At 43.4% G+C, this 25622-nt stretch overlaps 2 non-coding genes across 2 annotated transcripts; one reads left to right on the forward strand and one right to left on the reverse strand.

Moving 5' to 3' along the window:
* Positions 1–6171: 6171 nt before the first annotated feature.
* LOC120250785 lies at positions 6172–6277 on the forward strand. The gene has a single exon (XR_005533122.1). It is a non-coding gene; the product is annotated as a small nucleolar RNA R71 (small nucleolar RNA).
* Positions 6278–25515: 19238 nt separating this feature from the next.
* LOC120250907 lies at positions 25516–25622 on the reverse strand. The gene has a single exon (XR_005533237.1). It is a non-coding gene; the product is annotated as a small nucleolar RNA R71 (small nucleolar RNA).

Genomic DNA, 25622 nt, shown 5'->3' on the forward strand with positions numbered 1-25622 from the left:
AATGAATCCATAGAAAAAACCCCCTTGATGGTCATGTCGATGGTCTTGTGGAGAGTCCTCTACTCGTCATCCAAGGATTCCCTCGTCCGATATAGGATGCGCCTCGACGGAAGCTCTCCTACCAGCCTTCTTCCTAAGGAATGATGATGTCGGAGCCTTAGAACCTCTCCAAAACTCTAGCCAATACCCCTCAAAACCCTAGCCGAAGCCCTCTCTCAAGTTGGGAAAAAGATGGAGAAGAGAATGCTGAAATCGGGGCTATAGTGCTCTGCCACAGTATCCATCCTGAATAGCTTTCCGAATCCATACTTTCATCGGGGTAACGCAAACGGGCACACGTTCACGTCGTAGATCACTTGCTTCTTCAATGATAGTCAAGTTGGTGGAGCTCTTGTTCTATGTGCATAAGTCGGAATGCTCGAGTGTGACTGCCCTTGTGCCCCTCCAAATGGATGCGCCAACTAGAATACGAGGAGGTTGGCACACACTCTAGCATCTCACACCCGACCTATGTCTTCGCGTTTGAACCTTAGCAAGATTTCCTCCAAAATCGGTGCATTACGATCCACATTGGCTTCTTTCCTTCATACTCGGCCTCACAACCCTACCTGCACGAAAGTAACATAAAAACACACATATTAGTGTAAAAACTGGAGAAAAGTAATGCTCAATATAAGGAATGAACGCTTTGCATTCATATCGCACAAGCACTTATCAAACTCCCCCACAGTTAAGCTTTTGCTTGTCCTCGAGCAAAAATTAAACATTCTGTGCATAGATGAAGGAAATATTGGAAGTGCTTCGCCTTAGGTTCACCAAGGTGTACAGAGAGAGAATTCTACAAGTAAGGGAAATTTCAACATTAAATACAAAAAATCAAAGCTCTAGCTAAAAACTTGAATAAAAAAGGACAACAAACCCGAAATCGTGTACGTGTGTGAACTCACTCAAAACAACCCAAGGTATACTCCTCAAAGTTCTAAGTACAAGGGACTTATTTATCTACAAAAGTCACAACAATTTCAAAGATGGTAGTAGCTTCACACATCCTCTAAGGTAGCCTTTTCCAAAGCGGCCGCTAAGGTGGCTTTCACACTTTCGAGGTGGTAGCTCTTCCTACCGGACTGGTAGCTTTCACTCATCCTATGAGATAGCTCTTTCTCTCATTAGGGCATAGCTATTATCCGATTTATGAGAGTAGCTTCATACTTCATAGGTGGTAGCTCTTTCCATCCAACAAGCACAAATAAACAATAAAACTATTTTGTATTTTTTTTTTTCAGAATTTAACACAAGAAACAACTATAACTAGTCCCTTTAACATCGAACATGAGTTTCCAATAGAGTTTAAAGAATGAGTAGTGCACTAAGTGTAAATCGGGTAAAAATTCCTAGAAATTCAAGCAACAACTAGAGCATGAAAACATTCAATGTTAAAATTTTTTCCTAAACTCAAGAATACAATCATTGTAACTAAGGTGAATCGCCATTGGCTATGTGAGCATGTATATCAATCAAGAACAATAAAAAGGATGTGTGCACTATGAAACTCCCCCCCACACTTAAGTTGTACATTGTCCCCAATGTACACATGCAAGCTCACTCAAAATATATAAATGAAGTGCAAATGTGGGGGAAGCAATCAAAATAAGACTCCCCTGAATCCTAGTGTCACGTTTGATGGAGCTAAGTCCTTGGGAGTATTGTTCCGACGGGTTGTGAAGCTCACAAGGCCAAGTGCCAAAACACTATGGCCGTGCCCATGACTAAGTCTCAATTCCCATGATGACAAGACCATCTGCACGCATACACGAGAGGGTTCAGTGAAGTTCAATAAAAACAAAATATCTCGAGTATATATAAAAGATAGACAATGAATATTACTCGAGATGCAAAATGAAACTAAACTCAGAAGGGAAATCCTTTCTGAGTGAACAAGTCTAAAAATAAAATGCATAAAGGAAAATAAGGTAGAGTTAAGTGTCGGTGTCGCCCTCGGGATCCGGTGCTGCTGGTGGTGGTGCTAAATCGAAGGATGCTAGCGGAAGTGGTGAAGGAGATACCGGAGTAGGTGGTGGGGGAACCAGCGGCCTGCCGATCAGTAGCCGCTGTATCATGTCGAAATGGTCTAATATCTCAGCATACTGCACTACCTGGGTAGCTGGGAGCTCCGCTATCTTGGTCCAAATCTCACCCACATCGCTCTCGAGCCTCTCAATACGATCATAAGCTCGAGGACCCTGTGCTGCGAGGGGTTCAGGAATCTGTCGGGAACCGTTTGCAGTATCTCCTCCGCTCCTGGCGGTCTCTGGGTAGCTGTAGAAATACTATAGACCCTTGGCCCACATCTCCGTACCAACCCCATCATCCTTATCGTCTAAAACGCAAGAGGGGTAGGCACAAATGTCCTCTCAGCACCACATAAATCATCCATCAAACCCATTCCCAAAATGAGCCTAGTGATGTAAGGGCCAGCAAATAATAAACCCACTCTTGAAGACTGACCCTGGTACTTCAGAATATCTGCTAATATGCCCCAGGTGAATCGGTACATTGCGGGCCATGGAGTATAAAAAGAGCAAATCCTGCCTGGTCAGAGCAGCTGTGTTATCGGCTCGACCTGACACAGACCTACTGATAACTGCGTGCAAATACTTGTAGCTCAACCAGGATAGGCTAGTGGCCTTTGACATCCCAGGTTCATACTCCCCATGGCCACACAGAATCCTATACACATGATGTGGAGTCACTGATACTGGAAAATCCACAGGCAACTGTCCATACTCCACTGTACCTGTATATGCGACATCGTACATGCCCATCCAAATTGAAAACTCAGTGACACTCATGGAAAATCGATGTCCGAATGCCTGAAACTGTATCACCTCCATAGTATCAAATCTCCCATGCATCAGATGAAACTCAAAAGACGCTAAAACCTCAAGCGTCAATGCGCGGTAAGCTGGCTCACAGATCGTCAGTAGTCTCCTCCAGCTTCCTACTGCTAGCATCTCATCAATCTCATCAGCTAACTGATCACCCCGCTGAATATTTCTTAGCACTTGCAAATCCACAAAATGAGTCTGACCCAAACCAAGTGTTGAAAGTTTCTCAAATCGAGTCTGATGCTCGGGATTTGAGAAATCCATGTGTATTGGCTCGGGTGGGGTGACTCTGAGACACTTAACTTCATTCTCCCTCACTCGAGGTGCCATATCTGGAGTACAAAAAAAGGAAAACGATCAAAGAAGCTCAAAAATAGTATACTGCAGAATTCCACACGGGCTTGTGGAAATCACCCACGCCCGTGTGGACCTGCAGGGCGTGAAAAACCCGCATGGGTACACAACAATTCTCAAGAATTCAACTTAAAACCACGTCTAGATGCTTTCTAGACATGCACCATGCATTTTTAAATGAAAATTCGTGCTCATGAAGACATTTAATCCATGAAAACAAGAGTTGGCAAAGAAAATTACCGATGAAATAAATACGAAAACTCTAAAAATCGGCAAGATGTGCGACGAAAAATCCTCCTAAACCATGGTGATCGGTCGAGAAGATGATCAAAAGTAGTTTTCAGGTGACTGGAGATGAGGAATGAGACGGTTCATAAGGTTTTTAAGGAAAAAATCGCGTCTCTTGGAATTCTATGCATTCACACGGGCGTGCGGAAATTGCCCACGCCCGTGCGCCTCATTACAAGGGAGCCACAGGGGCGAACACACGCCCCTGTGCGCTCTCGGGAAAACACTCCTTCGATTCTGATTGCTCTCGCACGGGCGTGTGGAAAATACCCACGCCCATGCCCGCGACCCACAGGGGCAGCCGCATGCCCCTGTGGCTTCCCTGGACATCCGAGAAAAATAAGAAGTGTTCTACATGCCCATGCGGAAATTCCGCACGGGCGTGGACATTCACATGCCCAACTCACAGCGGCACCCACATGCCCCTGTGTTTTCTCGGTATGGAGAGAACTCCTTTGCAGTATTTCGCACGGGCGTGTGGAAATTACCCTCGCCCGTGTGTAATTCACAAGGTCGCCCACTGGGGCGAGTCCACACCCCTGTGTGACAGTCGCATGCTCGTTCAAAGTGGCAGTCACACGCCCCTGTGCTTTCTCTTGATGAGCTCGCAATACAAATCCACGGGTGTGCGGAAATTCCACACGCCCGTGTGTCTTCACTGGATGCCTTAGAAAAACCAGCAGGCTCTGCAGAAAATTTCTGAACATGGTCACACACTCAGAGCCTGCCTAGTATGCAAGTTTTACCAATGAAAAAAACATGGAATAAAGCTCAAATGACGTACGTCTCTAATGAAAAAAACATGGTCACACACTCAGAGCCTGCCTAGTATCCAACTTCTTCGGTTCACGTACGTCTCCAATAGCCTTGGAGTGTTTCCAGTGATGTCTCCTAGCCCTCTTCATTTTCCGGAGCACTTTCTTCAAGATCCCCGGGGTAGATGGTACTTCTTCTGTCGAACCAAGCATCATTACTTCTTCATAATCCTCCTCTTGGTCGAACAAACCTTCATACGGATCCGGATTGAACATCTCCTGCATGTATTCATCAACAATCTCATCAGTAGTGTCTAGAAAATATAAAGTATTATCGAAATCAAGAGAATGCCGCATGGCTTCAGCAAGGCGGTATGTGAGCTTGTCATCTCCAACTCTCAATATGAGCTCTCCGCCGTCCATGTCAATCAATGCCTTGGAAGTCTGCAAGAATGGTCTCCCAAGTATCAAGGGTACATCCGCATCCTCATCGACATCTAGCACTACAAAGTCAACCGAAAAAATGTACTTGTCCACCTTGACAAGCACGTCTTCAATGATGACTTTCGGATGCCGCACTATTCGGTCCACTAGTTGCAAGGTCATCCGAGTAGACCTATGTTCGCCCAAGCCTAGCTTTTGAAAGAAAGTGTATGGCATGACGTTGATACTAGCCCCTGAGTCCGCCAATGCCATTTCCTCACCTAAATTGCCAATATTACACGGAATGATGAAGCTTCCCGGGTCTTTCTTCTTGTTCGGAATGTTCTTTTGCAATACCGCCGAGCATGAAGCATCTAAAATCACTGAAGCACTCTCCTCCAATTTCCTTTTGTTGGTCAACAAGTCTTTCAAGAACTTCGCATACTTAGGCATTTGGGCCAATGCCTCAACAAAAGGAATATTGATGTGGAGTTGCTTGAACAAACTCAGGAACTTCTTGTACTGTTCATCCCCTTGGTCATTTTTCAATATAGAGGGATAAGGGATTCTTGGCTTGAAAGGTTGGGTTGCCACCTCTTTCTCTTTGCTTGTCCCCTCTTCTACCTCTATAAGCTCGGGTGCGTGTTCTTTTAGCTTCTTACTCGGACGCCTACCTTCAACCTCATGACCACTTCTCAAAGTGATCGCCTTCACATGCTCTCTAGGGTTGGTCTCTGTATTGCTCGGCAAGCTTCCATGTGGCCTTTCGGAGAGAGACTTCGCAATTTGCCCTACCTGATTTTCAAGGTTATGCAAAGAGGTGGTGTGGTTGCGAAGTGTAGCTTGGACTAATTCAAACCTTGTATTTGCAGATTGAACAAATCTAGCCAAGTGCTTCTCTAAGTCAGTCATTCGGGTTTCCAAACCTGAGACTCTATTTTCCACTTGAGGGGCTTGTTGTTGTTATTGGAAACCCGGTGGCCCCATGGCCTTTTTGTGGACCCTGATTACTCTATGAGAAATTGGGATGATTCTTCCAACCCGAATTGTAGGTATTGCTATATGGGTTTCCTTGAGGTCTCATGCCATTACCTACAAAATCAATGTTCTCCACCGAAGAAACATCACCAATAGAAATCGGGCAATCGGAGGGAGCATGTCCTCCATCACACCCGTTGCAATTAGTCACGGGCGCCACTCTATTTGAAGTTAGAAGATCTAACTACTTACTCAAACTCTCCACTTGAACCGCCAATGAAGTTACCGCATCTATTTCATGGAGACCGGCCATTTTTTTCTTCTCCCTAGCGTTCCATTGGTAGCTGTTTAACCCCATTTCTTCAATTAACTGCCGAGCTTCATTGGGAGTCTTGCTACCTAAGGTACCTCCTGCTGCCGCATCCAAGAGTTACCTTGTACTCGGGTTCAAACCATTATAAAAGTTTTGAACAATCATCCACTCCGGGAATCCGTGTTGCGGGCACTTTCTGAGGAGCTCTTGAACCTTTCCCATGTCTCAAATAGAGACTCCAATTCCAACTGAACAAAGGATGAGATCTCATTCCTAAGCTTTGCAGATTTTTCGGGAGGGAAATAACGGGCAAGAAAAGCTTCTACCATCTCCTCCCATGTGGTGATCGATGCTCTAGGTAATGAGTGTAGCCACTGCTTCGCTTTCCCCTTTAGGGAAAATGGGAAGGCTCTCAAGTTGATGGCATTATCCGTCACTCCGTTTATCTTCAGCATATCACACACCTCGAGAAAACTCTCTATATGACTGTTTGGATCCTCATCGGCCAAACCATTGAACTGTGCGGAGTGCTGCAACATGTGGATGAATGCCGGCTTCAACTCAAAGTTCTGAGCTGTAATCGGGGGATGCACGATACTCGATTGTGTCCCCAACACTGAAGGTCTGGCATAATCTTATAATGTTCGTTGTTGCTCGTTCTGTTCTGCCATGTTTTCAGATCCTTCCACTTCCAAATCAGCTAAATTAGACTGTTCTTGCACAGGCTATTTCCCTTTTTTTCTAAGTGCACATTCAAGCTCAGGATCTCCTTCAACCAATACTGAGGGATTTCCTCGGGTCATAACCTGGAGCTGCACCCAAAAAGAAAGAAAAACAAATCAGAACGATGATAGAATAAGAAGATAGGAAATAGAATGTATGGTGAAATAGCTAAGAAAACAAAGTGCAAAGTATCTCTAAACGCCTACTCCCCGGCAACGGCGACAAAAAACTTGACAAGGTCCCCTTGCGTATATCCCACAAGTGCACGGGTTTGTCAAAGTAATAATCCCGGATGAGCGGGTATCGAATCCAGAAGGAGTAGGGAATAAAAACACTTAATTTGCTTCTTAGCTATGTGAAAGATCAATAGTGATAAGTGTGACAATGATTCAATTCTCAAAGGTAAAAGCAACAAATAAGAGAGCACGAGTAAAGGAGAAGGTAAGGCAATCGATAAAGATGGGGTACTCGGATAATGCTCCGCCTAGGACGATCGCTTCAAGTGCAAGAACCCTCTATTATGCTTCCTAATCGATGTAATAGTGAGTCATGGAAATCCTTCATTACATAGTCCCAAATCTAAGGTCAACTATGCCTAACTCCATACATGTCCCGGAGGAGAAATCGAACAATCTCAGTACCTCGCACTCGCATAGAGTTGCAATAAGCTCTAGGGATTCCAAGTGATAAATCTCTTCCTAATTATAGACCTAACACTTTGGTCCAGGTGGAAGGTCCCTAACCAAGATTAAGCCTTAGATACTAAGATCACCTCAATGCTTTACCCCTTTACACTCGCAATTAAGCCCCAGCGGAGGGTCATCCCTTAGACCATTCACTTTATTATGGCCGCAAAAAACTCGAGGAACGGAGGTAGAATCTATTACATTGGAGGGGAAAGGGGACGCTCCTGTACCTCTCGACTCACCCTCTCAACCCTCTACAACCTAGCTTTGTCTAACGCTCGTAGTGTGTTACTCACTCACAAGGTTATTGACAAGGTCCCCTTGCGTATATCCCGCAAGTGCACGGGTTTGTCGAAGTAATAATCCCGGGTGAGCAGGTATCAAATTCAAAGGGAGTAGGGAATAAAAATACATAATTCAATTCTTAGCTATGTAAAAGATCAATGATAAGGAGTGTGATAATGATTCAATTCTCAACAATAAAAGCAACAAGAAAGAGAGCAAAAGTAAAGAAGGGGGGTAAGGCAATCAATAGAGATGGGGTACCCGGATAATGCTCCGCCTATGATAATTGTTTCAAGTGCAAGAACCCTCTATTATGCCTCCTAATCAATGCAATGGTGAGTCGTGGAAATCCTTAATTACATAGTTCCAAATCTAAGGTCAACTATTCCTAACTCTATACATGTCCCGGAGGAGAAATCGAACAATCTCAACATCTCACACTCACAAAGAGTTGCAATGAACTCTAGGGATTCCAAGTGATAAATCTCTTCCTAATTATAGACCTAACCCTTTGGTCCAGGTGAAAGGTGCCTAACCACAATTGAGCCCTAGATACTAAGATCCCCTCAATGCTTCACTCCGTTGCACGTGCAACTAAGACCCAGCGGAAGTTCATCCCTTAGACCATTCACTCTATTATTGCCGCAAAGAACTCGAGGAACGGAGGTAGAATCTATCACACCGTAGGGGAAAGAGGACGCTCCTGTACCTCTCGACTCACCCTCTCAACCCTCTCCCCAACCTAGCTTTGTCTAACGCTTGTGGTGTGTCACTCGCTCATAAGGTTACCAACAAGAACTCTCGACCCTAGTGTCACTCTAGGGGAAATGTTCATACAATGAAGCATTCAAGGTTGGAACTCACAATAAACATCAAGTTATTGAAAGCATAATAAAGAGGTTCAAAGAAACAAATACATCCTAGGGTTCACAATACCCGAGTACCCACTAGGGGTTTAGCTCTCCATGGAGCTAATTACAATCAAAGAAATAGAATGTAAAAGCAATGAATCCATAAAGAAACCCCCTCGATGGTCGTGTCGATGGTCTTGTGGAGAGTCCTCTACTCGTCGCAAGGGATCCTTTGTCCGGCCTAGGACACACCTCGCCGGATCGGTGCCGACGAAATCTCTCCCAATAATCTTCTTCCAAACGACGTGCGATGTCGGAGCTGTAGAATCTCTCCAAAAACCTAGCCAATACACTCGAAACCCTAGCCGAAGCCCTCTCGCAAGTTGGGGAAAAGATGGAGAAAAGAATACCAAAATCAGGGCTGAATCGGCTTTAAATAGGGCTGGAATCGGGTGACTACACGGGCGTGGATGCTCCACGCGCCCATGCAGAATTTCCACACGGGCGTGGATAATTTCCACATGCCCGTATGGATTCTCTATTTGTCTGGTTTCTCGGCCGGCTGTGAACAGTGCTGCTACAGTACATACTACAATGTTGCTACAGTTACTTGCTTCTTCAATGGTGTACACGTTGGTGAAACTCTTGTTCTATATGCATAAGTCGGAATGCTCGAGTGTGACTGCCTTTGTGCCCCTCCAAATGGATGTGCCAACTCGAATATGAGGAGGTTGGCACACACTCTAGCATCTCAAATCGACCTATGTCTTCGCGTTTGAACCTTAGCAAGATTTCCTCCAAAATCGGTGCATTATGATCTACATTGGCCTATTTCCTTCATACTCGGCCTCACAACCCTACCTGCATAAAAATAACATAAAAACACACATATTAGTATAAAAACCCAAGAAAAGTAATGCTCAACATAAGGAAAGAATGCTTCCCATTCATATCACACAAGCACTTATCAAACTCCCCCACACTTAAGCTTTTGCTTGTCCTCAAGCAAAAATTAAACATTCTGTGCATCGATGAAGAAAATATTGAAAGTGCTTGGCCTTAGGTTCACCAAAGTATACAAAGAGAGCATTCTACAAGTAAGGGAAATTTCAACATTAAAAACAAAAAATCAAAGCTCTAGCTAAAAACTTGAATAAAAAAGGACAACAAACCCGAAATCGTGTACGTGTGTGAACTCACTCAAAACAACCCAAGGTATACTCCTCAAAATTCTAAGTACAAGGGACTTATTTATCTACAAAAGTGAAACAATTTCAAAGATGGTAGTAGCTTCACACATCCTCTAAGGTAGCCCTTTCCAAAGCGGCCGCTAAGGTGGCTTTCACACTTTCGAGGTGGTAGCTCTTTATACCGGAGTGGTAGCTTTCACTTATCCTATGAGATAGCTCTTTCTCTCATTAGGTCATAGCTAGTATCCGACTTATGAGAGTAGGTTCATACTACATAGGTGGTAGCTCTTTCCACCCAACAAGCACAAATAAACAATAAAACTATTTTGTTCTTTCTTTTCATTTTCCATTTTTTTTTTGTTTTGTTTTTGTTTTTGTTTTTTTTTTTAAAAATTTAGCACAAGAAAATAAACCTAACTAGTCCCTTTAACATCGAACATGAGTTTCCAATAGAGTTCAAAGATTGAGTAGTGCACTAAGTATAAATCGGGCAAAAATTCCTAGAAATTCTAGCAAGAACTAAAGCATGAAAACATTCAATGTTAGAAATTCTCCTAAACTCAAAAATACAATCATTGCAACTAAGGTGAACCCCCATTGGCTATCTGAACATATAACAATCAAGAGCAATAGAAAAGATGTGTGCACTATGAAACTCCCCCCCACACTTAAGTTGTACATTGTCCCCAATATACACATGCAAGCTCACTCAAAATATAAATCATTCAAAAGCAAATGTGGGAGAAGCAATCAAAACAATACTCCCCTGACTCCTAGTGTGGCGTTTGATGAAGCTAGTTCGTTGGGAGTAGTGTTCCAACGGGTTGTGAAGCTCACACGGCCAAGTACCGCAGTACCTTCGCCGTGCCAATGACTAAGTCTCAATTCCCAAGAAGACAAACCATCTGCACGCATACACGAGGGGGTTCAGTGAAGCTCAATAAAGGCAAAATAAATCGAGTGTATATAAAAGATAAAGCAATGAATACAACTCGATGATGCAAAATGAAAATAAACTCAGAAGGAGAATTCTTTCTGAGTGAAAACTCTAAAAACAGGAAAAATAAAATAAAATAAAATGCAAGAAAGTAAAGGAAGGGAAAATCAAGTGTCAGTGTTGCTCTCAGGCGCCGGTGCTGCTGCAGCTGCTGGTGAAGCACATAGTTGGTCTACCGGTGCCGGGGTAGAGGATGGAGGTGCTAGAGGAACTGAAGGTCTGGATCTCAGTAGATCTCGTAGAAAGCCGACTGCATAGCCTGGAGCTCCGCTACCTCAGTCCGAATCGCTCTCACATCAGTCTCCAGCCTCTCAATACGAACATAAGCTCGAATACCCGGTGCTACAGAAGGTGTGGGAATCTGCTGGACACCCCTCGCAGTATCTCCCTCGCTCCTGGTGGTCTCTGCGGTAGCTGTAGCAAGAATATAGACTCCTGGCCCAAACCTCCGTACCAACCCCATCATCCTGATAGTATCAAACGCAAGAGGGGTAGGCACAACTGTCCTCTCAGCACCACGTAAGGCGTCTCCCAAACCCATTCCCAAAATAAGTCTGGTGATATAGGGGCCAACAAACAATAAACTCACTCTCATCGAATGACCCTGGTACTGCGGAATATCCGCCAGTATGCATCCCAAGTGAAGTGGTACATTGCGGGCCATGGAGTACAAAAAGAGCAAATCCAGCTTGGTCAAAGTAGCTGTGTTATCTGCTCGACCTGTCACGGACCTGCTGATAACTGCGTATACATATCTGTAGCTGAACCGGGATAAGCTAGAGGCCTTCGACAACCCCGGTTCATACTCCCCGTGGCCACACAAAATCCTATACGCATGATATGGAGTCACAGATACTGGAAAATCTGCTGGTAATCGTCCATACTCCACTGTACCTGTATAAGCGAAATCGTACAGGCCTGTCCGAATTGCGAACTCAGTGACACTCAAGGAGAATGGATGCCCGAATGCTCAAAACTGTATCGCCTCCATGGTATCAAATCTCCTGTGCATTAAATAAAACTCAAAAGACGCTAAAACCTCTAGCGTCAATGCGCGGAAAGCTGGCTTACTGATCATCAGCAGCCTCCTCCAGCTTCCCACCACTAGCATATCCTTAATTTCATTAGTCACCTCATCACCCTGCTGAATATCTTTCAGCACTTGCAAATGTACGAAAAAAGTCTGCCCAAACCCGAGTGCTGAAAGTCTCTCGAATCGAGCTTGATGCTCGGGGTTTGAGAATTCCATGTGTAATGGCTCGGGTGGTGTGAGTCTGAGATGCTTCACTTCATTTTTCTTCATGCGAGGAGACATATCTGTAGTACAAAAGAAGAAAACAATCAAAGAATCTCAAAAGCAATATACTGCAGAATTCCACACGGGCTTGTGGAAATTACCCACGCCCGTGTGGATCTGCATGGTGTTGAAGCTCCCGCACGGGTGCACAACAACTCTCAAAATTTGATTTAAAACCAATTCTAAACACTTCTTAAACATATACCATGCATGGAAATTCGCAATCAAAGATATTTAATCTGTGAAAAACAAGAGTTGGCGAAGAAAAGAGGATGAAAAGGTTACCGAAGAAATATTGTGAAAACTCTGAAGACTTTGAAAATCGGTATGATATATGAAGCAAAATCCTCCCAAAACAACGATGAACAGTCGAACAGATGATAAGAATTTGTTCTCTGGCGACTGGAGATGAAGAATGAGACGGATCACAAGGGTTTTAAGGAAAAAATCACATCTCTTGGAATTCTGTGCATCCACACGGGCATGTGGAAATTCCCCACGCCCGTGCGCCTCACTTCAAGAGCACCACAGGGGCGTACACACGTCCCTGTGCTCTCTTGGGAAAGCACACATTTGACACTGACCGCTCGTGCACGGGCGTGTAGAAAATACCCACGCCCGTGCGTCCGACCCACAGGAGAAGACGCACGCCCCTGTGACTTCTCTGGTTATCCGAGAAAAATACCAAGTGTTATACACGCCCGTGTGGAAAATCCCCACGGGCGTGGACATTCACATGCCCAATTCACAGGGGCAACTGCACGCCCCTGTGTTTTCTCGGGATGGAGAGAACTCCTCTGCAGGGTTTCACACGGGCGTGCGGAAATTACCCACGCCCGTGCGTGGTTCACAAGGTCGCTCACAGGGGCGAGTCCACGCCCCTGTGTGCTCTCGGGAAAATCTGCCCAACTCTACAGGAATTCACACGCCCGTGCAGAAATTACCCACGAGCGTGTGACAGTCGCATGGTCGTTCACAGGGGCAGCCACACGTCCCTGTGCCTTCTCGGGATGAGCTCGCAGTATACACCCACGGGCGTGTGGAAATTCCACACGCCCGTGTGTTTTCTCTGGATGACTTTGAAAAATCTGCAGACTCTGCAGAAAATTTCTAAACATGTTTACACACTCAGAGCCTGCCCTATTATGCAAATTTTACCAGTGAAAAACACGAAATAGAGCTCACACGACCAAATTTCACCAATTCTACATGAAAACACACGATTAAAAAAAAAAACTCAAAGTTCACAAGGAAATCTCAGCACAAACATCTAATAGATTAAAACACCAACACATAACAAATAATTAATGCAAACAACTAAACTAAAAGCTAAGAAAACAGTAAACACTTGGGTTGCCTCCCAAGAAGCGCTTGTTTAACGTCACTAAGCTTGACGTACCTTGCCTTACCTCATGGGAGTTCATGGAGGAAGAATACTTCTCTATTGTCACTGCAAATCTCTCTGCCATAGTATGGTTTCAGCCTATGTCCATTCACTTTGAATGTGCCCTTCTCCGGATGGTTAATCTCAATGGCTCCATTGGGTGAAACTTCGGTTATGATATACGGACCAGACCACCTCGATTTGAGTTTCCCCGGAAATAAACGTAAACGAGAGTTAAACAGTAATACCCGATCGCCTGCTTTGAAGTCCTTTAGCATCTTAATATGCTTGTCATGCCACTTCCAAATTCTCTCCTTGTATATCCTTGCATTCTCATATGCCTTCATCCTCCATTCGTCTAACTCGTTGAGATGTAACATTCGTTGCTCTCCAGATTTGCGCAAATCGAAATTCATCACTTTAATTGCCTAATATGCTTTGTGCTCTAATTCCACCAGTAAATAACAAGATTTTTCATACACTAAATTATAGGGAGTGGTCCTTATTGGAGTTTTATATGCTGTTCTACGAGCCCAAAGTGTGTCATCCAATCTTTCAGACCAGTCTCGTTTCCCTTGTTCCACTAATTTGGTTAATATTCTCTTGAGCTCTCTATTTGTGACCTCCACTTGCCCACTTGTTTGAGGATGATAAGGAGCAGCTAGACGATGATGAACCCCATAGCATTTTAACATTTTCGCCAGTTGTGTATTATAGAAATGGGTTCCCCGATCGCTTATAATGATCCTTGGAGTTCCAAAGCGGGTAAATAGCTTCTTCAAAAACTTCACCACAGTTCGTGTATCATTAGTTGGAAGAGCTTGGGCTTCCACCCACTTGGAAACATAGTCAACTGCCACCAGAATGTATTGATTTCCATTGGACTTTGGAAATGGTCCCATAAAATCAATTCCCCAAACATCAAGTACCTCGAAGAATTACATGGGATTTTGAGGCATCTCGTCCCTTCGCGATAAATTTCCAGCCCTTTGACAACTATCACATCGTAAAACAAGCTGATGAACATCTTGGAATAAGGTTGGGCAATACAACCCAGCGGCTAAAACCTTCTCTGCAGTTCAACTTGAAGCATAATGCCCCCCACTGGGCCTGAGTGACATGCGTAATGATGTTCCAACCTTCCTCTCTAGATAGGCACCTTCGAACCACCTGATCTGCACAAATACGGAACAAGTAAGGATCTTCCCAGAAAAAGTTCTTAAGGTCACTGAAAAATTTCTTCTTCTGCTGAAAGCTTAGACCCCCCTTCAGTACCCGTCCTGATAGATAATTCGTAAAATCTGTGAACCATGGAACATCTTTTGATTCTAATTCCTGTACCGCATACAAGTGCTCTTCAGGGAAAAAATCATTAATTTCCTTGTTTACCGGTTCTTGCCGCTCACAACCTTCTAGTCTCGACAGATGGTTGGCAACCACATTCTCTGTCCCCTTTTTATCTTTGATTTCCATATCGAATTCTTGCGATAACAATATCCACCGAATCAATCTTGGCTTCGCATCTGCATTGTTCATGAGATAACGGAGTGCAGAATGATCTGTGAACATGGTGACATTAGATAGGATGAGATATGGTCTGAATTTATCAAAAGCATACACTACTGCTAATAATTCCTTTTCAGTAGTGGTGTAAATCTCTTGTGCACTTGTGAGAGTTTTGCTAGCATAATAAATCGGTTGAAATTGCTTATTTCTTCTCTGACCCAAAACCGCTCCCACTGCATAATCACTAGCATCACACATTACTTCGAACGGCTCATCCCACTTCGGTGTTGTCAGGATTGGTGCTTGCACTAACTTCTCTTTCAACACATTGAATGCATTCAGACAGTCATTTCCGAAGTCAAAAGGGGTATCCTTCTCCAGAAGTTTGGTCAACGGTTGGGAGATTTTCGAAAAGTCCTTAATAAACCTTCTGTAAAAATCTGCATGACCAAAGAAACTATGGATCCCCTTTACATTCGTAGGTGGAAGAAGCCTGTCAATTATCTCAATCTTCGCCTTATCCACCTCCATTACTGCCTGGGAAATCTTATGTCCAAGGACAATGCCTTCTTGCACCATAAAGTGACACTTCTCCCAGTTAAGGACGAGATTCGCCTCTTCACATCTCACTAATACTCTTTCCAAATTGTTTAAGCAAGCATCGAAAGAGTCCCCAAACACTGAAAAATCATCCATGAAAATGCCCATAATATTTTTGAGAAAATCGTCAAAAATAGCCGTCATGCAGCGCTGAAATGTTACAGGGGCGTTATACAGCCCGAAAGGCATTCTTCTATAAGCAAAGGTACCATAAGGGCAAGTAAATGTGGTTTTCTCCTGATCTTCTGGGGCTATTAGAATTTGAAAGTATCCCGACATGCCATCAAGGAAACAGTAGAATTGATATCCCGCTAGTCATTCCAACATTTGGTCAATAAATGGCAAAGGAAAGTGATCTTTCCGAGTGACGTCATTCAGTCTCCTATAGTCAATGCAAACTCGCCAACTTGTAACTGTCCTAGTGGGGATTAACTCATTCTTTTCATTCTTCACCACTATCATTCCTCCCTTTTTCAGGACAACTTGGGTTAGGCTCGCCCACTTGCTATCTGATATGGGATAGATGATTCCCGCATCCAAAAGTTTTATTACTTGCGCCTTAACAACTTCTTTCATATTCGGGTTCAATCTTCCCTGAGGTTGGATCACAGATTTGTAGTTATCCTCCATTAGGATCTTATGAGTGCAGAATGATGGGTTTATACCCCTAATATCGGAGATCTTCCATGCAATAGCTGATTTGTGCTTTCAACATGCTAACAAGCTTATCCTTCTGCTCCATAGACAAGTTTGAAGCTACAATCACAGGGAGTTTAGAGTCCTCCATTAAGAATGCATATTCCAAATGTGCTGGAAGAGTTTTAAGCTCAAGTTCTGGTGGTTCAACAATTGATGGGTGCAAACCGCCCTCTTTCAATTCATCAATCTCCTTGAAAACATTTGCCTCATGTTTGCAGTTATTCTCCTCCTCTTTTAACTGAGTACATATCTCTTTACAATCTGCAACAGATATCAACATGTCCATTCCACATAGTTCTACTTTTGAAATAGCAACCCCAACTGAAAAGAGTTCCTGCCTCTGATGTTGATAGGAAGAATCAAATTGAGCAAGTATTCTTTCTACACTTTCCTCCAACTGTTCACTCATTGACGCCGACATGGATTCCTCAAACTGCTTTATCACATTATCTAATTCACTGTTTTGTCCTTGAATCCTGGTGATGTACTCTTCAACCGATTCTTCTACTGGTTGTTGAGTTGTACACTGCTCATGGTGAGAAGGACACAGTATGTCATGCCATGCAATCGTTTGAACTTTCTGCTCCACGTGTTCAACCATTCTCGTGATAGTGCCAAATGATTCAAACATGTTAATCATTTCCTATATAAAAAAAATAATAAGGAAACATCAGAACAATGATAGAATGAGAAGATATGAAACAGAATGTATGGTGAAATAGCTAAGAAAACAAAGTGCAAAGTATCTCTAAATACCTGATCCCCGGCAACGGCGCCAAAAACTTGACAAGGTCCCCTTGCGTATATCCCGCAAGTGCACGGGTTTGTCGAAGTAATAATCCCGGGTGAGCGGGTATCGAATCCACAGGGAGTAGGTAATAAAAATACTTAATTCAATTCTTAGCTATGTGAAAGATCAATGATAAGGAGTGTGATAATGATTCAATTCTCAACAATAAAAGCAACAAGAAAGAGAGCAAAAGTAAAGAAGGGGGGGTAAGACAATCGATAGAGATGGAGTACCCGGATAATGCTCCGCCTAGGATAATTATTTCAATTGCAAGAACCCTCTATTATGCCTCCTAATCAATGCAATGGTGAGTCGTGGAAATCCTTAATTACATAGTCCCAAATCTAAGGTCAACTATGCCTAACTCTATACATGCCCCGGAGGAGAAATCGAACAATCTCAACACCTCACACTCGCATAGAGTTGCAATGAACTCTAGGGATTCCACGTGATAAATCTCTTCCTAATTATAGACCTAACCCTTTGGTCCAGGTGAAAGGTCCCTAACCATAATTGAGCCCTAGATACTAAGATCACCTCAACGCTTCACTCCGTTGCACGTGCAACTAAGCCCCAGCGGAAGTTCATCCCTTAGACCATTCACTCTATTATGGCCGCAAAGAACTTGAGGAACAGAGGTAGAATATATCACACCGGAGGGGAAAGGGGATGCTCCTGTACCTCTCGACTCACCCTCTCAACCCTCTCCAACCTAGCTTTGTCTAACGCTTGTGGTGTGTCACTCACTCACAAGGTTACCAACAAGAACTCTCAATAATAGTGTCACTCTAGGGTAAATGTTCATACAATGAAGCATTCAAGGTTGGAACTCACAATAAACATCAATTTATTGAAAGCATAATAAAGAGGTTCAAAGAAACAAATACATCCTAGGGTTCACAATACCCGAGTACCCACTAGGGGTTTAGCTCTCCATGGAGCTAATTACAATCAAAGAAATAGAATGTAAAAGCAATGAATCTATAAAGAAACCCCCTCGATGGTCGTGTCGATGGGCTTGTGGAGAGTCCTCTACTTGTCGCAAGGGATCCTTTGCCCGGCCTAGGACATACCTCGCCGGATCGGTGTCGATGAAAGCTCTCCCAATAACCTTCTTCCAAATGACGCGCGATGTCAGAGCCGTAGAACCTATCCAAAAACCTAGCCAATACCCCTCGAAACCCTAGCCGAAGCCCTTTCGAAAGTTGGGGAAAAGATGGAGAAAAGAATACCAAAATCGAGGCTGAATCAGCTTTAAATAGGGCTAGAATCGGGCGACCTATGTCTTCACGTTTAAATACCAAACTCTAGCATCTCACATCGACCTATGTCTTCGCGTTTGAACCTTAGCAAGATTTCCTCCAAAATTGGTGCATTATGATCCACATTGGCCTATTTCCTTCATACTCGTCCTCACAACCCTACCTGCATAAAAGTAACATAAAAACACACATATTAGTGTAAAAACCCGAGAAAAGTAATGCTCAACATAAGGAAAGAATGCTTCGCATTCATATCACACAAGCACTTATCAGTTACCAATAAGAACTCTCAACCCTTGTGTCACTATAGGGGAAATGTTCATACAATCAAGCATTCAAGGTTGGAACTCAGAATAAACATCAATTAATTGAAAGCATAATAAAGAGATTCAATGAAACGAATACATCCTAGGGTTCATAAATACCCAAGTACCCACTAGTGGTTTAGCACTCCATGGAGCTAAGTAAAATCAAAGAAATAGAATGTAAAAGCAATGAATCCATAGAAAAACCCCCTTGATGGTCATGTCGATGGTCTTGTGGAGAGTCCTCTACTCGTCGTCCAAGGATTCCTTCATCCGGTATAGGATACGCAAACGGGCACACGGGCACAAGTTCACGTCGTGGATCACTTGCTTCCCGAATCCATACTTTCATCGGGGTAACGCAAACGGGCACACGTTCATGTCGTGGATCACTTGCTTCTTCAATCATAGACAAGTTGGTGGAGCTCTTGTTCTATGTGCATAAGTCGGAATGCTCGAGTGTGACTGCCCTTGTGCCCCTCCAAATGGATGTGCCAACAAGAATACGAGGAGGTTGGCACACACTCTAGCATCTCACACCCGACCTATGTCTTCGCGTTTGAACCTTAGCAAGATTTCCTCCAAGATCGGTGCATTACGATCCACATTGGCTTATTTCCTTCATACTCGGCCTCACAACCCTACCTGCATGAAAGTAACATAAAAACACACATATTATTGTAAAAACCCGAGAAAAGTAATGCTCAACATAAGGAATGAACACTTCGCATTCATATCGCACAAGCACTTATCAGTATCGTATCCACAGGGAGTAGGGATTAAAAAAAATACTTAAATTGTTTCTTAACTAGCGAAGTATGAATAGTGATTTATCTGACAAGATGTAATGCAAACAAAACTAAGAGAGACAAGAGAGAGAGAGAGAGAGCAAGTAAAGGACAGATAAGGCAATCGATATAAATGGGGTACTCGGATATTGATCCACCTAGGACAATCGTTTCAAGTGTAAAAACCCTCTAATATGCTTCCTAACTAATGTATTAATGAGTTGTGGAGATCCTTTAATACATGGTCCCAAATCTAAGGTCAACCATGCCTAACCCTATACATGCGCTTGAGAAGAAATTGAACAATCTCGTATAGAATTGCAATGAGTTCTAGGGATTCGAAGTGATAAATCCTCTTCTATATTTAGACTTAACCCTTTGGTCCAGGCGGAAAGTCCCTAGTCACAATTAAGCCCTAGATGCTAAAATCACTTCAACGCTTCACTCCATTGTACTTGCAACTAAGCCCCAGTAGAAGGTCATCCCTTAGCCCATTCACACTACTATGACCGCAAAGAACTCGAGGAATTGGAGGTAAAATAAACCACACCGGAGGGAAAAGGGGATGCTCCGCTACCTCTCGACTCACCCTTTCAACCCTCTCCAACCTAGCTTTGTCTAACTCTCGTGGTGTGTCACTCACTCACAAAGGTTACCAACAAGAACTCTCAACCCTAGTGTTACTCTAAGGGAGTATTCATACAATCAATGCATTCAAGATTGGAACTCAATAAAAACATCAATTAATTGAAGCATAATAAAAAGTTTCAAAGAAACAATTATTTCCTAGGGTTCACAATCCAAGTACCCTCTAGGGAGTTTAGCTCTCGATGGAGCTAATTACAATCAATGAAATCAAATGTAAAAACGAAAAAGCCATATAAAACCCCCTCAATGGTCGTGACGATGGTCTTGTGGAGAGTCCTCTACTCGTCCAAGGGTCCCTTTGTCCGGCCTAGGATACAGCTCGCCGGATCCATGCTGACGAAAGCTCTCCCACTACCCTTCTTCGAAATGGAGAGCGATGTCGGAGCCGTAGAACCTCTACCAATCCCTAGCCAATACCTCTCAAAACCCTAGCCGCAGCCTTCTCTCAAATTTGGTAAAAGATGGAGAAAAGAATCCTGAAATCGGGGCTGAAATTGATCTTAAATAGGGCTGGAATCGGAAATCCACATTCCCATGTGAATATTTCACACGGCCTGTGTGGAATTAACGCCCGGGCATGTGGAATTTCCACACGCCCTTGTGGCTTCTTGGATAACTCCTTCGGCCGGCCGTGAACAGTACATGCTACAGTATTTTTCCTACGTTTCCCTACTACAGTATCGTTCCGAAACACTCCGAAACCATGCTTTCATTGAGGTAATGTAAACGGGCACACGTTTACGTCATAGATCGCTTTGCTTCTTCAATGAACGGCCATGTTGGTGGAGATCTTGTTACACATTCACAAGCTGGAATACTTAGAATGTGAATGCCTCTGTGCCCCTCCTAATCATTGTGCTAGCTTGAATACAAGGAGGTTGGCACACATTCTAGCATCTTGAACCCGACTTATGTTTTCACGTTTGAACCTTCTCAAGATTTCCTTTCCTCCAAATGGTACACTCACTATCTACATTGGCTTCTTTCTATAAGATTTGGCTTGACAACCCTATATGCATGAAAGTAACATAAATACACACATATTAGCATTAAAACCAGATAAAAGTAATGCTCATCATAAGGAAAGAACAATTCGTATTCTTATCACACAAGCACTTATCATCACTTCACTCTATTGTGATCACAAAAAACTCTTGTAATGTAGAAGTAGGATAAATCACACCGGAGGGGAAAGGAGACGTTCCGCTACCTCTCGACTAACTGATAAGTGCTTGTGCGATAGGAATGCGAAGCGTTCTTTCCTTATGTTGAGCATTAATTTTCTCGGGTTTTAATGCTAATATGGGTGTATTTATGTTACTTTTATGTAGGTAGAGTTGTGAAGCCGATTATGAGAGAAAGAAGCCAATGTGGGTCATAATGCACTAATTTGGAGGAAATCTTGCTAAGGTTCAAACGTGAGGAAGACATAGGTCGGGTTCCAGATGCAGGAATGTGTGCCAACCTCCTCGTACTCAAGTTAGCATAACTATTTGGAGGGGTACAAGGGCAGTCACATTCAAACATTTTGACTTGTGCATATAGAACAAGATCTCCACCAACATGTCTGTTATTAAAGAAGCAAGGCGATCCATGACATAAATGTATGACCGTTTGCGTTACCTTGATGAAAGTATGGATTCGGGAGTATTTCAGGCTAGTACTGTAGTAGGGTATTGTAGAGAATATTGTAGCAAAAATACTGTAGAAGCATTGTTTACAGACACCCGAGAAAATAGGAAAAAAGAGAATCCACACGGGCGTGTGGAAATTCCATATGACCGTGTGAAAAATCCACAAGGGCGCCCACATGGGTGATAAGTGCTTGAGTGAACATGTTTTTATGCATGTTTTACATACATTGAGCATCATATTTTATTCAGTTTATGTCTCATTTCGTGTATTGGGTGTTCTTTTATGCATATAGGTTGTGAAGGCATTAGGATTTCAAAAGGGAGCGAAGATAGGCTATCATGGCATAATATTGGGAGTTCTTGTACAAATCAAGTTGGAAGACACAAGAGGAGTTCGTGTATGAGGAGATGTGTGCCAACTTCCATAGTTTTGCAAGCCAAGTTATTAATGGAAGGGCACAAAGGCAGCCATGTCTCCACATTCCTCCTCTTGTAAAGATTTCAAGACCTTTCAAGACGCATTGATGAAGGAAAAGCCGTATAGCCTACCATATGATCGTGTGCCCGATCGTGTGGCCTTAAGAGGAGATTGTTTATCATCGCGTTTGTGGAAATCACTGTAGTAAAAGTGCTGTAGCAGAATTACTGTAGCAGAATTACTGTGGAAATTCCGCGCGACCGCATGGAAATTCCTGCAGCCCACGCGGGCGCGTGGGGGCACGTGACAGACGCGTTGTGAGGCTATAAATACACCTTTTGGCCGATTCTAAAGGGACTTTTTGCGGAGCTTTGAGCATAGACATTGAGAGAGAGGCGGCTAGGGTTTGAGGAGAAGGTCTTCGCCAATTGAGAGGGAGTTCTTCACCAACTTTGATAGGTTCCTTCGACGTCATAGCATCTTGGGGAGCCATTGGCGACCTAGCTTCGGAGAGGAACCCTTCAAGACGTAGAACTACCAATCAAGGCCAATCCGCGCGAATTCGAGGGGGTTTTCTCTATGGGTTTTATTGCTTTTCATTGTATCCATTATTGTTTTGTAACTAGGCCCATGGAGGGCTAAACCCTAGTGGGTATTTGGGCATGTGAACCCCAAGATTTATATTTTGAATTGATTCTCTTAATGCTTCTAGTTAATCCGAGTTGTCTTGAGTTTTAATCTTGTGATTTAATTGCTTGCTAGTGTTGTTAATCCTTGTGGTTGATTTACATTGCATGATTTAATACTTTGATGTGAGAGGTCTCCATTAGAGTTAGATTTCCAAGATTAAAGAGGGTTGAGAGGGTGAGCCTTGAGATGGAGGAGTGTCCCCTTTCCCCTTCGATTGAGTGTTTCCTATCTCCGTATTCCATATTCTCTTTGCAACCATATTTGGTGTGAGGCGTGAGATTGCTCGATTTCTCCGCCGGGACCTTGTAGGGGGTTAGGATCCTTCGCCGGGAATTAGGGTTGGATCTACATTTCGGAATCGGTTTCACTCTTAGGTTTCCTTATAGCATAATGCGGTCATATAGGGTGTGAAGTGTTGAGATTGGTCGATTTCTCCACCGGGACCTTGTAGGGGACTAGTGCCTTTTGCTTGGAGACAAGGATTGGTTATCGTTGGATTACCTCGACTCATTAGACTCGATTCTAAAGCATTTAGTGAATCTTGAGCTTCAAGGAAGATCTTAGGGGGATCATTGCCCGAATACCTCATCCTTAGTGATTGAGACTCTTCTACTTTATTTCTTGCATACTCGTTTGCTTTGCTTGCAATTAGTTCACTTCATCATATTAATTGATTCCGACTAGATAATTGAGAAGTGGTTATTACTAATACTTCCGTTCCCTGTGGATTCGACTACCCACTCACCGGGGTAATTATTACTTCGACACCCGTACACTTGCGGTTTACACGCATATTCGGACGTGTCAATGGGCGTGTGGATTCCCAATTCCAGCCCTTTAAAATCCGATTTTAGCATTCTTTTCTGCATCTTTTCACCAACTTGAGAGAAGGCGACGGCTAGGGTTTTGAGAGGTATTGGCTAGGGCTTTGGAGAGGTTCTACAGCTCCGACGTCGAGCGCCGTTTGGAAGAAGGTTAGTGGGAGAGCTTTTGTCAGCACCGATCCGGCGAGGTGTATCCTAGGCTGGACAGAGGGACCCTTGCGACGAGTAGCGGACTCTCCACGAGACCATCGCCATGACTAATGAGGGGATTTTCTATGGACACTTTGTTTTTACATTCGATTTCATTGATTGTATGTAGCTCCATGGAGAGCTAAACCCCTAGTGGGTACTTGGGTATTTGTGAACCCTAGGATGTATTCGTTTCATTGAATCTCTTTATTATGCTTTCAATTAATTGATGTTTATTGTGAGTTCAAATATTGGAGACTTGATTGTATGAATACTCCCCTAGAGTGACACTAGGGTTGAGAGTTCTTCTTGGTAACTCTTGTGAGTGAGTGACACACCGTGAGAGTTAGACAAAGCTAGATTGGAGAGGGTTGAGAGGGTGAGTCGAGAGGCAGCGGAGCGTCCCTTTTTCCCTCCGGTGTGATCTATCGTACCTCCACGTTCTAAGAGTTCTTTACGGCGATAGTAGAGTGAATGGGCTAAGGGATGACCTTCCGATGGGGCTTAGTTGCGAGTGCAATGGAGTGAAGCACTGAAGTGATTTTAGCACCTAGAGCTTAATTGTGGCTAGGGATCTTCCACCTGGACCAAAGGGTTAGGTTAATGCATAGGAATAGGGTTTATCACTTGGAATCCCTAGTGCTCATTGCAATTCTATGCAAGTGCGAGGTTAAGAGGTTATTCAATCTCTCCTCCGCTACATGTATAAGGTTAGGCATGGTTGACCTTAGATTTGGGATCATGTAATTAAGGATTTCCACGACTCATTGTTGCATCAATTAGGATGTATAATACAGGGTTATTGCACTTGAAACGATTATCCTAGGCGGGTCAATATCCGGGTACCCCATCTTTATCGATTGCCTTACCTTCTCCTTTACTTGTGTCCTCTATCTTGTTGTTTTTATTTTCATTATTTTATATTTTGTCACACTTATCACTATTCATCTTCCACATTAGTTAAGAAACAACTTAAGTGTCTTTATCCCTTACTCTCTGTGGATACAATACCTACTCATCTAGGATTATTACTTCGACACCCGTGCACTTGCGGTTTACACGCATATACGGATGTGTCAAGTTTTTGGCGCCGTTGCCTGGGAGTAGGCGTTTAGAGATACTTTGCACTTTGATTTCTTAGCTATTCATTTATTCATTCTATTTCATATTTTCTTATTCTATTATCGTTCTGATTTCTTTTTCTTTTTTTTTTTAGGTGCAGCTCCAGGTGATGACCAGAGGGAACCCCTCAATACTGATTGAAGGAGATCCCAAGCTTAAACGTACACTGAGAAGAAAAAGGAAAGAACCTGTGCAAGAATAATCTAATCTAGCTGATTTGGGAGTAGAAGAATCTGAAAACATGGCAGAACAGAATGACCAACAGCGGACATTATCCAATTATGCCAGACCTTCAATGTTGGGGACACAATCGAGGATTGTGTGTCCCCCGATTACAGCTTAGAACTTTGAGCAGAAGCCGGCATTCATCCACATGTTGCAGCAATCCACACAGTTCAATAGTTTGGCCGATGAGGATCCAAACAGTCATATAGAGAACTTTCTCGAGGTGTGTGATATGCTGAAGATAAATGGGGTGACGGATGATGCTATCAAGCTTAGAGCCTTCCCATTTTCCTTAAAGGGGAGAGCGAAGCAATGGCTACACTCATTACCTAGAGCCTCGATTACCACATTGGAGGAGATGGTAGAAGCTTTTCTTGCCCTATATTTCCCTCCTAGAAAATCCGCAAAGCTTAGGAATGATATCTCCTCCTTTGTACAGTTGGAATTGGAGTCTCTATTTGAGACGTGGGAAAGGTTCAAGGAGCTCTTGAGAAAGTGACCGTAACAAGGATT

Source organism: Dioscorea cayenensis, chromosome 19 (genome assembly GCF_009730915.1).
Source record: "Dioscorea cayenensis subsp. rotundata cultivar TDr96_F1 chromosome 19, TDr96_F1_v2_PseudoChromosome.rev07_lg8_w22 25.fasta, whole genome shotgun sequence".
Lineage (NCBI taxonomy): Eukaryota > Viridiplantae > Streptophyta > Magnoliopsida > Dioscoreales > Dioscoreaceae > Dioscorea > Dioscorea cayenensis.